The sequence below is a fragment of the Borostomias antarcticus genome (assembly GCF_949987555.1).
Source record: "Borostomias antarcticus genome assembly, chromosome: 10".
NCBI lineage: Eukaryota > Metazoa > Chordata > Actinopteri > Stomiiformes > Stomiidae > Borostomias > Borostomias antarcticus.
The window spans coordinates 26,205,391-26,225,422 of record NC_140243.1 but is presented as its reverse complement, the minus strand read 5'-3'; positions in this window follow the sequence as shown (position 1 = coordinate 26,225,422).

The window sequence follows — 20,032 nt, the reverse complement described above, 5'->3', positions numbered from 1 at the left end:
TATTCCTCTGAATCGAAGAGTAGGAAGTTAACACCGGTTCTTTCGTGTCCTTTAACTTGTAGTTGTGGCTAATTATATCGATCTTCTTCAATGTTCCATCCACAAGATGAAGATCAGCGTTCAAATTCAGCGAACACAGCAAACGTTTGCGAACGTTAGCAAAGTATTTTCCGTTAGCTTTGTGTTAGCCGCAAACGTTTGCTAACAGAAGCTAACAGTCTGGAGAGGTAGTTCGCCAGTAACAGAACGAGGATCACAATGGACCCAGGCTTACTGGAGATGTGCTCCCATGGAGATTGTTGCGTTTATGCGAACTATTTGGAACGTTCATTAAAAGCCGTTCAAATGTGACCGTTTGGAGAAAACATGTTTGCGACGAACGTTCACCTCTGTTAGCTGAATTTGAACGCACCCAAGGCTTGTCTGCTTTGAGTACTATCTCCCAGCCTCTCACTTTGAGTACCTTGAGGTTGCTATGTCATTGAATATGTTTCGTTTCCTCTTCTTCATTGGAGCAAGAAATTCATGGGTTCATGACATGTTCCCTCCATGCGGATAGCTAACGTTGTGACTACACTCAGGTAAGGTTTCGCTTAACTGTAATATTAATTATTGATATATGATCTGTTGTTAGTCCTAACTGATCGTTGATGCAGTATATTTAGCACTAGTATAAGTTTTGGTTGGTGAGGCACATCCAGGTTAGCTTACAAGAAGCAGTCTAATAGCTAGGCTGTAGCAAGATACTAGAAAACAACAAATGTCATCACTAATTTAAGTTGCTGCCTATTCCTGCCCGGTGTAGCATGTTGTAGTTGGAAGTGGTGGTGGAAACCAAACCACCACAAACATACAACACCCAAGACTGTACATTAGTGTTGTCACATGCCTAGCCTATAATTGACCACACCACTAGACATAGATTGGCGTAGAAGAGAACATTTATTACATAACAGGTTAGAATCATTGCTGTTTACAAGCCTTATAAAAAATAAAAACAAATAAAAATGTGTGTACGGGTCTTGATCCACTGGTAGCATGTCAGGGGTAGCCTACTTTTTGTATTGATAATCATGCAGTGCCTAGGTAATCATCCAGATATGCAGGTACTTCAGCCTGCTTTACTACACCTACAGTAGGTAACAGTGTTTTGGTAGTCCAAACAAAGACACATGTCGGTACATGGTAGGTCGTTAGGTAGGTCCGCTAGAGCGAACTCTCTCTCCTCTGTCCTGATACTCCTAGACCTGTCAGCAGCATTTGATACGGTAGACCACCAGATCCTCCTCTCCACCCTCGAGGAGAAAGGCATCGATGGCTCTGCACACTTCCTGTTTGCATCCTACCTGACGGGCCGCTCCTACCAGGTGACATGGAGAGGGTCGACGTCGGAACCGCGTAGTCTGACTACGGGGGTTCCACAAGGGTCTGTCCTGGGTCCTCTCGTGTTTTCCCTCTACACTACATCTCTGGGCTCTGTCATTCGCTCGCATGGCTTCTCCTATCACTGCTATGCTGATGACACCCAACTGGTTCTGTCATTTCCCCCTTCTGATACACAAGTGGAGACACGCATAGCTGGGTGCTTGGCTGACATTTCGGAGTGGATGACGACACATCACCTCAAGCTCAATCTGGATAAGACCGAGCTGCTGTTCCTCCCGGGGAAGGGCTGTCCGCACCGGGACCTGGCCATCACCATTGAAGACACAGTGGTGACCCCGACTCGGACTGCGAGGAATCTGGGTGTGACCCTGGATGACCAACTGTCATTTTCCTCACATGTCACATCCGTCACACGTTCCTGCAGATTCATGCTCTACAACATCAGGAGGATTCGCCCTTTCCTCACTAATGAAACGGCGCAGGTACTCATCCAGGCCCTGGTCATCTCCCGCCTGGACTACTGCAACTCCCTCCTCGCGGGGGCACCGGCGTCAGCCATTAAACCTCTGGAACTTGTCCAGAAAGCTGCTGCTCGCCTGGTGTTCAACCACCCCAAATTCTCCCACACAACTTCCCTCCTCCGTTCCCTACACTGGCTCCCTGTAGCGGCCCGCATCCAGTTTAAAACTCTGGCGCTAACCTACAGGGCAATGAAAGGAACAGCCCCCTCCTACCTCCAGGCCATGGTCAAACCCTACACCCCCTCCCGACCGCTACGCTCTGCTACCTCAGGGCGACTGGTTGCCCCGTCACTCCGAGGCTCCTGCGGTCGATCGACACGGTCACGGCTCTTCTCTGTCCTGGCTCCGCAGTGGTGGAATGAGCTGCCCACTGATGTCAGGACAGCAGAGTCGCTGCCCATCTTTCGTTGCAGGCTCAAAACTCATCTCTTCAAGAAGTACTACAACAATCCTCCCACCTAAGCACTTATTGTATTATATTATCTTGCACTGTACTTTGGATTGTGATTCTTGCACTTTGCCTTCAGCACTAGATTATGCTCTTAGTCACTTGTTTTAGAAAGAAGATGTACTTGTGAGTTCTGGCAAGTAGTAGTACATTGGCTCTTCCTACGTTAAATGCAATTATTGTTAGTCGCTTTGGATAAAAGCGTCTGCTAAATGACTGTAATGTAATGTAATGTAAAATGTAATGTCGTTGGATTTACATGTGCATCTTCCTTTCACACTTTGTGTTTTTTTGCAGGAGCAGTACACAAGCTCCAAGATTCCAACTGGGGCTGGAGGAAGTGACATCCAGTCGATCTCAAAGACGTCTTCCTCTATCTTCCAGCCATAGTTCATTGGTGGTGGGATGTCTGGCTGGCTCTGCAGGGACCTCCTGTATATGGCTGCCTGGTAGTTTGCCCGCTGAGTGTGTTCATGCAATGCGTCCTAATTTGGAGGTAGACTTCTGTCATTGCACTTTCCGCTCTTAAACATTTGACACCTTGCAAAATTGACATCCCCTACAGCCTTTAAGGTCATATGGGTCACAGGTTAATGCCTCTGTTTGTTCATACAGCTCTTCTGGTAGTTGGAAAGCTGTTCCCAATGTTTGGAATGTGACACAATGCTCTCTGCTGGACTCAAGTATCTTTACTGCCTTGACTTTTCCATTACCATAGAACACACTCACTGCATCACAGCCTGTGAAACAGTGGAGGCCAAGCAGTGCATTACAGACTTCATCACCAAGGTGGCTGTGTATCCTATGGACAGATATGGTGCGTGCGTTTGCCCCTTTCCCTGTGTGGAAGTACAGGTTCGCTCCTATTTCCTTGCAGAGAGCGATGGCTAGTATGAACACATCAGTGTCGGGACTGCTGATCACAACATGTGAACTATACTGTGAGGCATTCGCACAGTGAAGCAACAGTCGGGTGTCTGCTTCCTCCTGTATTGAGAACAGTGTTTGTAGTGGGAAAACCTCAAGCTCTGTGCCACTGCTGTTGACTCTGATCACATGACACTCAGACCCATGTCCAACTATCAAAGTGATGTCTTGAAGTTGCTCTTTGCTGGACTTAGACCATGTCTCAAAGATAAACTGTTGGAGGTTTTCTTTGTTGTCACCACAAGCCAAGAAATTAAATGATCATGTATCATGTTTATGTAATAAGTTTAAATTTGGTACAAACCTCTGGTCTTCTGTATTGTCTTTTCCTTCCTCTTGCAGGCTCTTTCTATGTTTCTAACATTAGCATATTGCATGTAGCATTCTCTGTGGTACCCTGCATTTGCTGGCACATCTGGAATTTGACTGTCCTCTTGCAAATTATTGTTTTTAAAGGACAATGCTCGTTTTTGACAACCTGGACCTTATTTACGAGATATTATAAGACGTTTGACTCACCGAGATCACTTTGGTGTAGTTTGGAGGCCTGTAGAATAAATTTAAAATCCAGCGCGAGCCAGTATATCCATGTAATGGCGGTGGTGGGGGCACTGAGAATGCAGTTTCTAAAAATCTATTTTCTGCCGCGAAACAGTTGTTTTCATCAATCTGTCTTGATGAATCGCTAGTTGTGCTTACATAGAGAGCATAGGCCTGTTGTGGTATTTCACATGCCTCTGTAATATGTGACCGCCGCTGGTAATTTGGTCCTCAACTAGGCATTTTCATTTTTCAGTTTTTTACAGATTATGAAAGTGCAGATTGTAAGCTTTCAAATGAGGTCTCATACATTGAAATCTGAACATATTTGAAGAAGATATGCTTATTTGAATGCTAGTACTGCCAAATCAACTTAGCTGAGAAATCTCCCTCCAAAGTTCTCCAACATTTTCACACCTCTGACTGCCAGGTAATGGGCGTGAACAATAGCCTGGTAACCGCACCCCCAGCCACTCCCCCACTGGACGATCTGTCATTATCTGTCAGAGTGGCTGTCAACTTGGGGTATTACCTGAGAGTGGCTGCCAAGTGAGGTGCTCTCTCACTGATGATCCCACACTCTTTGAGTCAGTATTAATCTTGTGTTGTGAATGCAGTTAAGAACAATATAAGATGAAGTTCAAATTTAACATTCTTTATTGTCACATACATGATATACATTACAAGCATAAGTAGTAAAGTGTACAAAAAAGGCAACAGTCTAAGTGTTAAAGTGTACAGTCAGTTGTCTGTTGTATAGACAAGGTGCATAGTGTTCATTGTGATCAAGTGCACAACAAAGTAATAAGGTGCATAGTGTTCAATGTGATCAAGTGCACAACAAAGTAATAACAAGGTGCATAGTGTTCATTGTGATCAAGTGCACAGCAAAGTAATAACAAGGTGCATAGTGTTCAATGTGATCAAGTGCACAACAAAGTAATAACAAGGTGCATAGTGTTCATTGTGATCAAGTGTACAACAAAGTAAGTAACAGTCCCCAGCTCAATACTCAAGGTAATAACAGTACTCGGCTCAGTATTCAATATTCGAACAATGCAGTCTGTGCAAGTGTGCGCAAGTCTGTGCAAGAGAACAAGCAATGCTTCAGTATACAAACAGGAAAAGGCTGTGGCCTTTCTCCTGCAGTGCTGTCCGTCCTGATGATCTGCAGTGAATCTACAAGCGGACAGTCTTGTTCTGAGCTGCTGTGGAGTTTGGCGGGGGACATGTGATGTCTCGTCCCTCATCAGAACAGAACTCTCTGATCTTGTTAAAGAGATATGTCTGTCTGGCCATGTCCAGTCTGGGTGGGGCTTGCACAGGAAGACCTTCTCTGGGGGGCAGGACATCAGGCTTGCGCAGCAGCTGAAACTCAACTGCTGGTGCATCACGGTGTTCTCTGGCCACAACCATGCCAGGTCTCTCTGCATCAAAACTGCAATAGAATAGAAGGAAGAAAGTACATTAAACTATTGCCCACAGTACTGGCACTCCATATACATAAAATAGTACGTGGACCTTTCTTCCTTTCTCGCACTTGTCCACCATTCTCCTGGTAGTCTTGGGCTATGGCCTGGAGCTTGTTTTTGCTCATGCTGTAACCAAAACAAAAAACAAAGGTGTCAGACTAAAGCCCCCCGCAGACCGCATCCGCCACGATGTCGTACGACGTCGTACGACGGCGCACGGCGCTGTGTCCGGCTAGCCCCGCACACAGGCTGCGACACGCGACGCATTCTAGTGCACTTTAAAAAAACAAATCCCAACTGATCAGCCTTCGATGACAAACTGCCAACAACCTCGCAATGGGTAAGTTCATCTTATCATTTCTTCAAAAAAATAATGGTGATATTAGCTAAGCTATAGCCTTACAAGTGATTTCGTATCTTTTAGAAACAATTACGTTGATGCTGTATCAGCCACATAACCGTTGTTGTGTCTGTTTCACTAGGCAACATTGTGGCAAAACATTGTAGCTAGCCTATCTGGCACTCGCAACATTGTGCTAACGTTAGCCTAGATAACATGACGGACCTTAGTATGTATGTTATGTAACATATAGCCTACTAACGTCTGTTAACTATGTTATGTAACGTTATGTTATGCATCAACCGCAGTGTTTGAGTGACTGTTTTCAAGTAGGCAAAACATTGTACTGTGGCTATAATTAATGTAGCTAACAAGGACATCTGGTGAACAGACATTAGTAATATGCACCAACCGCAGTTGGTGTGTTTGTTTTCAAGTTGGCAACAGGAACATAGTTAACAAATGTTAGTAGGCAAATTAGGCTATGTATAAGATATGCAAGTATCAATGAGCATGCCACATAATGCCATATACCTACAACATTTTAGCAGTGTAGCCTATATGCAGGTTATATTATTCTTGATTTTATTAAGACACACACAACCTTTCTCCCACACAAGCTAAATATTTACTATTGTTTTGTCCCTTTTCCTTGAACAGAACAGATACTTGTTGACAAGCGCAGGGTGGCTGCATTACTTCTACTCCGTAGAAGGCAGGGAAGACGAGGGCGCATGTGGGTTCACCCCATCAACCAAAGACGAGAGGAGCAGGGAGCATACCATAACTTGGTACAGGAGCTTGGATTGGATGAGGAGAGAAACCTGAAATATTTCAGTATGGGCACACCACAGATGGAGGAGATTCTGAGTGTCATCGGGCCAGATATTGTGAAGCAGGCCACCAACTACAGGGAACCAATAGAGCCCAAACAAAGGCTTGCAGTCACACTAAGGCAAGTGTACAATTTCATTACATGATACAGTTAAGCATTCCCAATGACCACTCAAACAATAATGTTTAATAGGTTTTGTCATTTTAATTAACAATGTTTGGATTTTATTATATGGCTGTAGGACTCCCATGGTATAGGGTGGAGAGGAGTGTCAGATGGTATAGGCTGGAGAGGAGGACTGCCAGGTGGTATAGGCTGGAGAGGACTGCCAGATGGTATAGGCTGGAGAGGAGGACTGCCAGATGGTATAGGCTGGAGGAGGACTGCCAGATGGTATAGGCTGGAGAGGAGGACTGCCAGATGGTATAGGCTGGAGAGGACTGCCAGGTGGTATATAGGCTGGAGAGGAGTGCCAGGTGGTATAGGCTGGAGAGGACTGCCAGGTGGTATAGGCTGGAGAGGAGTGCCAGGTGGTATAGGCTGGAGAGGAGTGCCAGATGGTATAGGCTGGAGAGGAGTGCTAGATGGTATAGGCTGGAGAGGAGGACTGCCAGGTGGTATAGGCTGGAGAGGAGTGCCAGGTGGTATAGGCTGGAGAGGAGTGCCAGGTGGTATAGGCTGGAGAGGAGTGCCAGATGGTATAGGCTGGAGAGGAGGACTGCCAGGTGGTATAGGCTGGAGAGGAGTGCTAGATGCTTTAAGACTCCCATGCTCCATAGCTATGAAGCATGGGTGGTGGAGGGATGGAGGTGTGGTTGGAGGGATGGAATGGTAGATGGACATTGTGCTGGTACTCCAAGTTGTCTAATAGAGTCAGCATTTGGATTTTGGCCATTGCTAATGAGCGGTTATCAAGGCGCTTCATCTGGGGAGCCAGGCTTGCTAAAAAAAGGTCTACCTCATGTGTTGGAGGGACACTTCCAGATGGTTGGGACAATATATTCAGCAACTGCTCATCAATTTCTTGAGAAGCAGTTTTCCTCTTTGTTCCTTTTCTTGTGTTCTCTCTTTCTTGTCGCCTTTCACTCTTTCTCTCTCTCACTCTGGCCCTCTGAGGGATGGCTGCTCAGGGACTCATTTCCCACATCGAGCTCAGAGTCTTCTTTCCCCTCCTCAGCCTCTTCCAAGTTTGTGATTGAGCTAAAAAGAAATACAATAGTTATTTATTATGGTCTCTATATACTGTATATTATATAGGAACATAGTTAACAAATGTTAGTAGGCAAATTAGGCTATGTATAAGATATGCAAGTATCAATGAGCATGCCACATAATGCCATATACCTACAACATTTTAGCAGTGTAGCCTATATGCAGGTTATATTATTCTTGATTTTATTAAGACACACACAACCTTTCTCCCACACAAGCTAAATATTTACTATTGTTTTGTCCCTTTTCCTTGAACAGAACAGATACTTGTTGACAAGCGCAGGGTGGCTGCATTACTTCTACTCCGTAGAAGGCAGGGAAGACGAGGGTGCATGTGGGTTCACCCCATCAACCAAAGACGAGAGGAGCAGGGAGCATACCATAACTTGGTACAGGAGCTTGGATTGGATGAGGAGAGAAACCTGAAATATTTCAGTATTGGCACACCACAGATGGAGGAGATTCTGAGTGTCATCGGGCCAGATATTGTGAAGCAGGCCACCAACTACAGGGAACCAATAGAGCCCAAACAAAGGCTTGCAGTCACACTAAGGCAAGTGTACAATTTCATTACATGATACAGTTAAGCATTCCCAATGACCACTCAAACAATAATGTTTAATAGGTTTTGTCATTTTAATTAACAATGTTTGGATTTTATTATATGGCTGTAGGACTCCCATGGTATAGGGTGGAGAGGAGTGTCAGATGGTATAGGCTGGAGAGGAGGACTGCCAGGTGGTATAGGCTGGAGAGGAGGACTGCCAGGTGGTATAGGCTGGAGAGGACTGCCAGATGGTATAGGCTGGAGAGGAGGACTGCCAGATGGTATAGGCTGGAGGAGGACTGCCAGATGGTATAGGCTGGTGAGGAGGACTGCCAGATGGTATAGGCTGGAGAGGACTGCCAGGTGGTATATAGGCTGGAGAGGAGTGCCAGGTGGTATAGGCTGGAGAGGACTGCCAGGTGGTATAGGCTGGAGAGGAGTGCCAGGTGGTATAGGCTGGAGAGGAGTGCCAGATGGTATAGGCTGGAGAGGAGTGCTAGATGGTATAGGCTGGAGAGGAGGACTGCCAGGTGGTATAGGCTGGAGAGGAGTGCCAGGTGGTATAGGCTGGAGAGGAGTGCCAGGTGGTATAGGCTGGAGAGGAGTGCCAGATGGTATAGGCTGGAGAGGAGGACTGCCAGGTGGTATAGGCTGGAGAGGAGTGCTAGATGCTTTAAGACTCCCATGCTCCATAGCTATGAAGCATGGGTGGTGGAGGGATGGAGGTGTGGTTGGAGGGATGGAATGGTAGATGGACATTGTGCTGGTACTCCAAGTTGTCTAATAGAGTCAGCATTTGGATTTTGGCCATTGCTAATGAGCGGTTATCAAGGCGCTTCATCTGGGGAGCCAGGCTTGCTAAAAAAAGGTCTACCTCATGTGTTGGAGGGACACTTCCAGATGGTTGGGACAATATATTCAGCAACTGCTCATCAATTTCTTGAGAAGCAGTTTTCCTCTTTGTTCCTTTTCTTGTGTTCTCTCTTTCTTGTCGCCTTTCACTCTCTTTCTCTCTCTCACTCTGGCCCTCTGAGGGATGGCTGCTCAGGGACTCATTTCCCACATCGAGCTCAGAGTCTTCTTTCCCCTCCTCAGCCTCTTCCAAGTTTGTGATTGAGCTAAAAAGAAATACAATAGTTATTTATTATGGTCTCTATATACTGTATATTATTTTCTGTACCAAATTAACATTGTAAATTAAGTACAGGTCCCTGGCATGAAATGTGTAATATCTGTTCTATTAGTATTCACAGAAGTTCAGCCTGCACAATGAATACTGTTACTAACTTTCTGGGGAGTGAATACGGGAGCAAATATGAGATTTGCTCAGCATATGTCCAACTCCTCTCATTCCTCGCTCCAGATCCACTGGGCTGATCCTGTCTCTTCCTCCATTTTTGGAAGGAGTCTCTTAACTTCCTCCATTTTTCTTTGCATTCCTTTCCTGTCAAAAAAATAGATGACATTATGTAGTTAATTTGAATGACATAAAACATTGATTAAACCCACAAATTTATATCTTTATCTTTCTCTATAACCACAGATATCTTGGAACTGGGGAGTCATTCAGTAGCTTGGCCTTCAGCTACCGGCTGGGTGAGCGGACAGTGTCGGGCATCATTCTGGAGACATGTGAGGCCATCATCAAGAGGATGATGTCAACACAGCTGCCACCACCAAACGAGGGGATGTGGAGGAAGGTGGCAAAGCGCTTTGAGGAGAAATGGCAGTTTCTTCATTGCCTAGGGGCAATTGATGGAAAGCATATTGCCATCTTTGCTCCATCAAACTCCGGCAGCCAGTACTTCAACTATAAGAAGTCCTTCTCCGTTGTGCTCATGGCCCTCGTTGATGCGGACTGCAGGATCCTGGTGGTCCAGGTAGGAGACTTTGGGAGATCAAGTGATGGTGGAGTATTCGCAAATTGTGCCTTGGGAAGAGCCCTGAACAACGGAACCCTGGACCTGCCACCCCCAGAGGCCATCCCACAAGCCACCACCTTAGGGGAGGTGCCATATGTTATTGTAGGAGATGCTGCATTTCCCATGAAAGTGAACATCATGAAGCCATATCCAGGGAACCATCTCAGCAAACAGCAGCGAGTGTTTAATTACAGGCTGTCAAGGGCCAGGAATGTTGTGGAGAACTGCTTTGGGATCCTGTCCTCTCGGTGGAGGGTCCTTCTGAGCAGGGTCCTTCTTCAGCCTGAGAAGGTAGACAAGGTGGTGCTGACCGCGTGCATCCTGCACAACTTCCTCCTCACAAGGGGACAAAATCATCCCCGAGTGTTGCAAGAGGAACAAGGAGCCGCAGAAGGCCTTGGAGGAATAGACACACTTGGGGGTAACAGAGGACCCAGGGATGCCTACATTCTCCGTGACAACCTGGCTGCATACTTCAGCTCCCCAGAGGGCAGTTTGGCCTGGCAGGATGGAAGGGTGTAGCCAACTCCTGCTCTCCAGCCTATACCATCTGGCAGTCCTCTCCAGCCTATACCACCTGGCAGCTCTACTCACCAGCCTACACCACCTGGCAGTCCTCCTCAAGCCTATACCATCTGGCAGTCCTCCTCTCCAGCCTATACCACCTGGCAGCTCTACTCACCAGCCTACACCACCTGGCAGCTCTACTCACCAGCCTATACCACCTGGCAGTCCTCTCCAGCCTATACCACCTGGCAGTCCTCTCCAGCCTATACCACCTGGCAGCTCTACTCACCAGCCTATACCACCTGGCAGTCCTCTCCAGCCTATACCACCTGGCAGCTCTACTCACCAGCCTACACCACCTGGCAGCTCTACTCACCAGCCTATACCACCTGGCAGTCCTCACCAGCCTATACCACCTGGCAGTCCTCACCAGCCTATACCATCTGGCAGTCCTCCTCTCCAGCCTATACCACCTGGCAGTCCTCCTCACCAGCCTATACCACCTGGCAGTCCTCCTCCAGCCTATACCATCTGGCAGTCCTCCTCCAGCCTATACCACCTGGCTCTCCTCACCAGCCTATACCACCTGGCAGTCCTCCTCCAGCCTATACCACCTGGCAGTCCTCTCCAGCCTATACCACCTGGCACTCCTCTCCAGCCTATACCACCTGGCAGTCCTCTCCAGCCTATACCACCTGGCAGTCCTCTCCAGCCTATACCACCTGGCAGTCCTCTCCAGCCTATACCACCTGGCAGTCCTCTCCAGCCTATACCACCTGGCAGTCCTCTCCAGCCTATACCACCTGGCAGTCCTCTCCAGCCTATACCACCTGGCAGTCCTCTCCAGCCTATACCACCTGGCAGCTCTACTCACCAGCCTATACCATCTGGCAGTCCTCCTCTCCAGCCTATACCACCTGGCAGTCCTCTCCAGCCTATACCACCTGGCAGTCCTCTCCAGCCTATACCACCTGGCAGTCCTCCTCCAGCCTATACCACCTGGCTCTCCTCACCAGCCTATACCACCTGGCTCTCCTCACCAGCCTATACCACCTGGCTCTCCTCTCCAGCCTATACCACCTGGCAGTCCTCTCCAGCCTATACCACCTGGCAGTCCTCTCCAGCCTATACCACCTGGCAGTCCTCTCCAGCCTATACCACCTGGCAGTCCTCTCCAGCCTATACCACCTGGCAGCTCTACTCACCAGCCTATACCATCTGGCAGCTCTACTCACCAGCCTACACCACCTGGCAGCTCTACTCACCAGCCTATACCACCTGGCAGTCCTCCTCCAGCCTATACCACCTGGCTCTCCTCACCAGCCTATACCACCTGGCTCTCCTCACCAGCCTATACCATCTGGCAGTCCTCCAAACAATCCCCCCTCACCCCTCCCTCACCACTACACACACACACACACACACACACACACTCTCTCTCTCTCGCACGCATGCAAGCGCACACACACACACACCAGCAGCAGTACCAGCAGTGGTATTATTAAACAATAAATTCATGATATAAATCCATGCACTCATGCCGTTTTTATTCAAAATGAACATGACTACAGTTATGCTACTATGGAAGAAGTATTGATTTAGCAGTTTAGTTTTTTAGTCATAGTTCAACCCCAGGATTATTTATTATAGCTATGTACATAACACACCCATGTTATTTAATTGCACTGACTACGTCATGGACACAAACAGTCATCGGATGGGATAAGTAGGGAAGGGATGGGGTAAGTAGATGAGGATCATACTGATAGACTGATAGATTACAGATAGTAATGTAAATTGTCCGTTTGGGAACCTTTAAGCGTAGTGGAGTACCTACGACTGGACCGAGGAACTGGTTTGTACTGACACTAAGGACAAGCGATTACAAGAATTCCAATGTACCTGTACTCATACTTGTTTTACACATAGCAAATAAACGTTATAACGTTATTCTATTCTGTATACAGTAGGCACCACTAGAGGGCAGTCTGGTATACCATATATATAGACAGCCTGCACCTGGGCCATGTTTAATCTATAAACCGGTGAGCACCGTTTTGTTACGGTTCCCACTTTAACCCAATCAGCAGAGTGATTCAATCCACCACCTGAACTGTTTCAGTAAACGTTTTGGCTACATTTTGTCCGGGCTGAACGCAGCCCTGGTGACCGGTGCTGTTTCTACTACCTCCATGCGATGAATGTAGTCGAAGATGATCGTGGCTAAAGATACTTTTCAAACTTGTCACCAGTTATCACCAGTTAACTAGCTAGCACTAGCTAATTTTACTCTACCAAGTTAGTATAAAGTTCATGGTCAAGACTGCCCAGTGAGTACTTTACCTGATAATCCCACGATTTCACCAATCTCTCGCCAGCACCGGTCTCTTCTTACGTTGTCTTTGTAGTGTTTGGACGTGGGGTCATACAGCATTGGGTATTTCTGCACCTCTGCAATTATTTTCTCCTCCATTGTACAGCTGGGTGGACTAAAATAACCGTTAATAAAACCATTATTTTAAAGCTACCCAAATGTTCTAAAGGCTTCACGTGAGATTCAGCATTGAACAGCTAGGTAATTTAAATATCCACCTGGATATGTAGCCTACACAATAGGCCTACTTAAAGGATGATATGATGATATGCTAGTTCCTATAGATGTAGGCTAACCTACATTTTAGCAAAACAATAAACACATGGAACAAGGACATGGAAGAGATGGGAATAAATCTAAAATGTTTAACTTTCAGTTATTAGCTTACTTTTACATATATTTAATAGACAGGCATTGCAGGAAATCACATGCATTAATCCAAGTTGGATTACCACATGTGTCGGCAGCCGCATTCCAAAAAATAGAGCCGAGTCGAAATCAACCCGGGGCATTGTCGGCAGCTGTCGCCAGCTGTCGGCACGCCGCCGGTGTGCGGGCTTCCATAGGAAACAATGGGAGCTATTTATTTGGAACGTCGTTTTGTGTCGTGTCGTGGCGGTGGCGGATGCGGTCTGCGGGGGGCTTAACATACCTACCATGCTCTCTCATTCTGTTTCTCTCTGTAATATAGCTACCTAGCTAGCTAGCTAGCTAGATATTAGCTGCCTCGCTGGCTAGTTTAGGAACAAAGGGCTAGCTTAGCTAACTAGCATTTTAGCTAAAGTTAGCTAGCTAGCCTTTGTTAGTTAGTGCTAGTGCCTTTATGCTAGCTAGACTTAGTCACTTGTTTAGAAAGGAGCTACTGCTAAACGACTAACGTTAATGTAAACAGCACAGATAGTATAAAGATAGCTTACACTATAGAAAAGCAGAAAGCTTGGCGGCAGACAACAGTCGTGTGAATCTGGTACGTCGTTCGACGCAACTTTCGTTTGGCAGCCACCTGCTTTGTTGAAACAGTCATCTCTGTATCACAGTTCATCAAGTACAAAACTGCGTGTACGAACGAGTCCTCCTCTCCTGGAGTTCTAGCTGCCATGTTCAGTCTCGACCGGTAAACCACTTCAGGGTTCACTTTGCGAAGGCAAGAGGTAGGAGCCACAGCAGAATTCTCCTTTCGTCTCACTTGGCACTTGCAATCAAAGTTTTTGATGCTGTCCATTTCTTCTGCTTCACAGTCGATGTTCACGGTAACAATATCGATTGCTCGTAAAACTCTTTCCATGTCCTGGATGTCATCCCCGTCTTCTCCATCTTCGTCGACTTCCAGCTCGAGATCAGAAGCATTGTCCTCTTCTTCACTACCACATTCCGAGTTTGTACCATCGTCAACATCCATGTAGTCCTTTAGGTACGAATCCATAAGTTCTCCATTGTTGAATCGTCGAGCGGCGTTGAGCAGATCTTTGTTCAGAGCTTTCGCAAAAGCTGTAGCATCCATGGTAAACTTGGAACTGAATGTAAACAAAGACAGCGTGCTGTTCTTATGGGCAGGGTGGGGGGCGGAGAACCCGGAAGCAATAGCCAATGAAAACAAATCATGCTAATCGATCTGCCCGCCCCCAAACCCGGCTCGAAATCAGCTAAAAACGAGCTTAGTTTGCAGACTAATTAAACGTATTTCATGAACCTAAAACTGTTGTCTGTTATAGTAAGTAGGTTCTTCACAACTTCAACTTTGGTAATACGCAAAAAAACAAAAAACAAAAAAAAAAGTTTTTTTTAGCTATTTTGCCCTCTAGCGCATTTCGGGGTTTGCCGAGTTGCGGACCAAATCACCAGCCGCTGTCACATATGATCTTTAGAAACGTCTTTAGACACGAAATAGCTTCCTCACTTGCTCCAGCACGCATGCGCACAGCGTGCTGGAGCAACGATTGCGCGCTGTGCGCATTAGTGCTGGAGCAAGTGAGGAAGCTATTTCGTTTCGAAAGACGTTTCTAAAGATCATGGCATGTGAAAACCACAACAGTTATGCTCTATGTAAGCACAACTAGTGATTCATCAAGACAGATTGATGAAAACAACCGTTTCGCGGCAGAAAATAGATTTTTAGAAACTGCATTCTCAGTGCCCCCACCACCGCCATTACATGGATATACTGGCTCGCACTGGATTTTACATTTCTTCTACATGCCTCCGAACCAGGCGCGGATCTATGGGTGGGCCTGGGTGGGCCTAGGCCCGCCCAGATTGACAGCTGGCCCACCCAGTCAGATTCATGAAAATACATATTTTTTATAATAAAATAAAAAATAAAATATTTTTAAAGTTTAATTTTCACTAACTACCTTGAATGTGAATAGTTTTGTCTTGGAAATGATTAAAAGTATGTATTAATACTAATAATATTCAACTTCCTCTCTTACGTTTACATTGCGTTAACCGTCTTTTTCGTACTGCGTAAGTTAACGTGACCTGATTGGCGCCGGCGGGCAGTTGTTCAGTGCGCGCGCTATGATGGCTAAACAGCTAACATTGACCCGCTTTCTTAAAAAGCCACGTCTGGAAGATAATGAAAGTTTGGACCAGGCCTTGTCCAAAGACAGAGTGGAGGATCGTGGTGAGATGTGTGCTGGCCCTGGGGATGAAGAAGGAGAAACGGCCACAGCTTCAACATCTCGTGACGAGAGCATACAAGCTGAAGCTCCACCGAAGCAACCCTCACTGCCACCGGCTTCTGAAGAGCTAACTGGTAGGCCTACACCGTCAGATCTGTCAGCCATGGAGGAACCAGCCACTCAACCAAAGCTGGTAACATTCCCGACTACTGTAATAGATGGGAAATCGCGCTCCTTCAACAGAAATTGGTACGAGAAGTTCAAGTGGATGGAATATAGTAAAGAAAGAGACGCCATTTTTTGTAAAGTGTGTCGACATTTCCCAGAGGCGCACACGGAGTTCACTTTTATAAGAGATGGATACAAAAATTGGAAACGTCTCCGGCAGGCCTGTGACAAACACGAGTCTAGCAAGCCGCATGCTGTTGCCCTCACGAAGTTGGATGCGTACAGGCAAAGCCATGGACCCCAAAGCCGTGGGACAGTGTTAAATCAAATGCACGGTGATGCCGTTTCATTCATAGAGCGAAACCGGCAACACGTTAAAGTTGTGTTGGACATTGCTATGTTGTGTGCCAAGTTGGAAATTCCACTTAGAGGTCACAGAGAAACGGAAGAGGCGCTCAATAAAGGGAATTTCTTGGAGCTGTTCAAGTTCATGTCAAAATATGATCCAGAAATTGAAAATAGACTGAAGGAACTGCCACGAAATGCCACGCTCCTGTGCCATCACATTCAGGACGAGCTGCTTGAGGCTGCAGCCTCACTGCTACTTCGAAAGATAAAGTCTGAACTGCATGAGCAATCCACATATTATGCCATACTTGCGGATGCGTATAAAGATCTATCCAAGCGCGAGCTAGTTGCTGTCTGTATTCGATTCATTCATGGAGGGGTAATTAAAGAACGAGCAGTAGGCTTTGTGGAAACTGCGGAATTGTCTGCTCAAGGAATATCACAGAGGATCCTCGAAGTCCTTGAACCACTTGGGTTGGATCCTTCTCTGTGCGTCGGATTCTGTTTCGATGGCGCATCGGTCATGTCAGGGCACAAGGGAGGAGTACAGGTGCTACTGAAAGAGACATTTCCGAAAGCCGTTTATGTACACTGCAATTCTCATCGGCTTAATCTAGTGCTTTGCACTGCGGCAAAAGTGTCTGGGCATGTTAGCACTTTTTTTGACATAGTGAATCATATACACAACTTCTTCACTGGGGCACAGAGGCACGCTCGGTTCATAGAGTTACAAAAGGAAATGCATCCCAACCGTCAGTGTATGGAGCTGGAACGGTCGTGCGAGACTAGATGGAGCTCAAAATCAGGGTCAGTGCATAAAATATTAGAGTTGCTAGATGTGTTACTGGAGGCGCTCGCTGAATACGCAGAATCAAGTGGACAAACTAAAATAGATGCAGAACAGCTGTTACAACAGATACAAACCAAAAAATTCCTTTTCATGCTTGTTGCATTTTGCAAACTGTTTGAGAACAGTGATTTTGCCACGAAGGGGTTGCAGAGCTCAACACTGTGTGTTACAGACTGTATATCATTGATTGAGACACTGAAAGCTACTTATGGGACATTCCGGGATGATTCAAATGGCGACTTTGATAAAGTGCTCAGGTTGACGGAGGAGCTAATGGAAAAGCATGAGATAGTAGGCTGGGATGTCACCGCTGCTCGTGAGCGTAAGCTGCCTGCAAAGTTCAATGAGTCTGTCGTCACCACAACGTTGGGGAAAACGTCTGCTATCAAGAGCAATGATGATTTAAGGGCACTGTGGAACTGCGTTCTAGACAGGCAGATAGCCGAGTTGAACTGCCGATTTAAAGAGGACACGTATGGGATCATGCAAGCTTCGGCTGCCTTCTTACCGGCATCCGCCACTTTTGGCGTGAAAGAACTGTTGAAAGCACCATGTGATTTATATGGGATTGCAATCAGTGATGCGGAGTACACTGTTTTCACCCAACACATCAGACGCAAAAATGATAAAGAGAACTTCCCTTCACTAATCGAAATACTCGATAGCTGCCCTGCAGACATTTTCCCCAATATCAACTGTCTCTTAAGGGCCATCATAACGCTCCCTATGACGTCCTGCACTGTTGAGAGACTTTTCTCTGCAACAAACCGGATCAAGACACGCCTGAGATCATCAATGTTGACTGGACTCTTGAACAACCTGACGCTTCTGTCGTTTGAAAGAGAACTAACAGATACCTTGGATCATGACGACATCATCAGTCTCTTCAATTCAAAACCCAGACGACTCCGCCTTGTATAACCAACCGATAAGGTAGGCCATGGTTTCATATTTTAGTCTGGCCCGCCGTGGCATGTATGTTTATTATTGCAGGCACCCTCTGTGAGCGAGGGAGTTCTGAATTGTGACAGGCTACTGTAGGCTATTGGCTATTTAATTTGTGTTTGTATGATTACAGCCCGCCGTGGCATGTAAGTTTATGATTAGGAAGCCTCTGATAAGCGAGGGAGTTATGAATTGTGACGTATTGGTTATTTAATTGTGGTTGTATCCCTGTCAGTGCACTAACGAGGGTTATGCAACATTTGTTATTATTGCGTGCCCGGTTATGTTCCATCCATTCATCTGGCTGCTCATACATAGGTCTAAAACGTGCGGTGATGAGTTTCACTCAGGCCTACCCAGATTTTTCCAGGCCTACCCATCAGCCACTTTCTGTATCCGCCACTGCTCCGAACTACACCAAAGTGATCTCGGTGAGTCAAACGTCTTATAATATGTCGTAAATAAGGTCCAGGTTGTCAAAAACGAGCATTGTCCTTTAACAGCCCTTTCTGCAATTTCACTTTCTGGGCACTGTAGATTAACCCACTGTAAAGAACTATTTACACATTTTATCCAACTTGCCTCTGAAAATGTTATAATTTTGGACTCTCTACAACCATGAAAATGCATGCAGCACTCCATATTTCTCCTTAATGACAATTGGGGGGGTTGAAGAAGAGGGCACCTGACTGGGATGTTTGAGAGACGTAAGTTACCAAGACTTGCCAGTTGACACTGATCTGTTTTATAGAGGTGGGCACCTGTGAGGCAGAGAATAAAATGGTGCCAGTTTGGATAAAAGCAAGACTGCCCTCTTGACATTGATTCATGCTTGCTAGAGCTTTATAGAGCGATATAGCACTCAATGGTTCAGTGCTAGCAAGCTCTTAGCATCACAATATAAAGACATCGGGAAGAGAAAATATACCAACATCAACATAAATACAACGAAATGAAAACATTTCACCGGGAGTTAAGAGTTTTAATAGTGTCAAAGAGTAGAATTTTCGACTTTTCGATCTCAATGTGATGGCTTATTTATGTCAATTCCCTGCCACGGCTTATATAACCTTTATTACCAACTCTCACCAGGTTTTATTGTTATCCGTGGTTCATGAAGCTAATATGTTACTGCTTTAAACTACCATCACATGAGTGAAACAGTCATAGCCTCTCTTAAAATGCATCTCCCACATGAGTTTGTGCTCTAATGCTCTCTCTCTCTTTATCAGAGCAGTACCATTTAATTCAGACCTCTGTTCAAGCTTTTCTCTCAGCTCAGAGGTGTATTCTTTCAAAGACAAAACAGAGACACAACCTTCTCCATAAGCCTGGCTCCTTGTAGCTGGCTTTGGCTGGGGCCCAATTTCCCTGCTGTAAAACCTGTTATCTACATTTCAATCATTAATTCAATTACACCCATGCTGTCTGGTGTTTACATTTTGGGGGCCTTAGTAAGCTGTATGCAAATTCTGATTGGTTTATCAGCGGGAGCTGTCCCGCGATGTGCCTGAAGAACAGACGATTAAAATGTAAGTTTCCGGAAAACTATGATCACATCAGAGCTGCCAACAAATTTTATTAGACTTATTAGAAATACTAGGTATCACACGCAAAAAATCGTCTACTCTGTCGATACAGGTCAATCAAGTAAACGAAAAACACGGTCGGCCCACTGTCTAAAAGGGTCAATACTAAACAATACTAAGGTGGTGAGGTAGCAGCTGATTGGTCAACCGCAGCTGGATGGAATGAAGGATGATTGGACTGGACTCACCAACGGCACCTGAATGGAGTGAGAGTTGGGGGAGGGAACAGAGGGAAGGAAACAAACACACACGCACACACAAACCCAAGCCAGACCAAGGGCCGTAACAGCATGCGTTACTTAAATCAGACATTTTAATCAGTAGCCCTGTGCATACCATTTTGATATCTTACAGAACATATTACAATTAATGAAACCAATGTCTGTATACTAGGGAGATTCCTTCCAAGAGTTTCTCAGAGTTTGTCTATTTATGTGCAAAACTAGTGGCTGGCAATAATCTGGAGGTTGTCAGTACCCG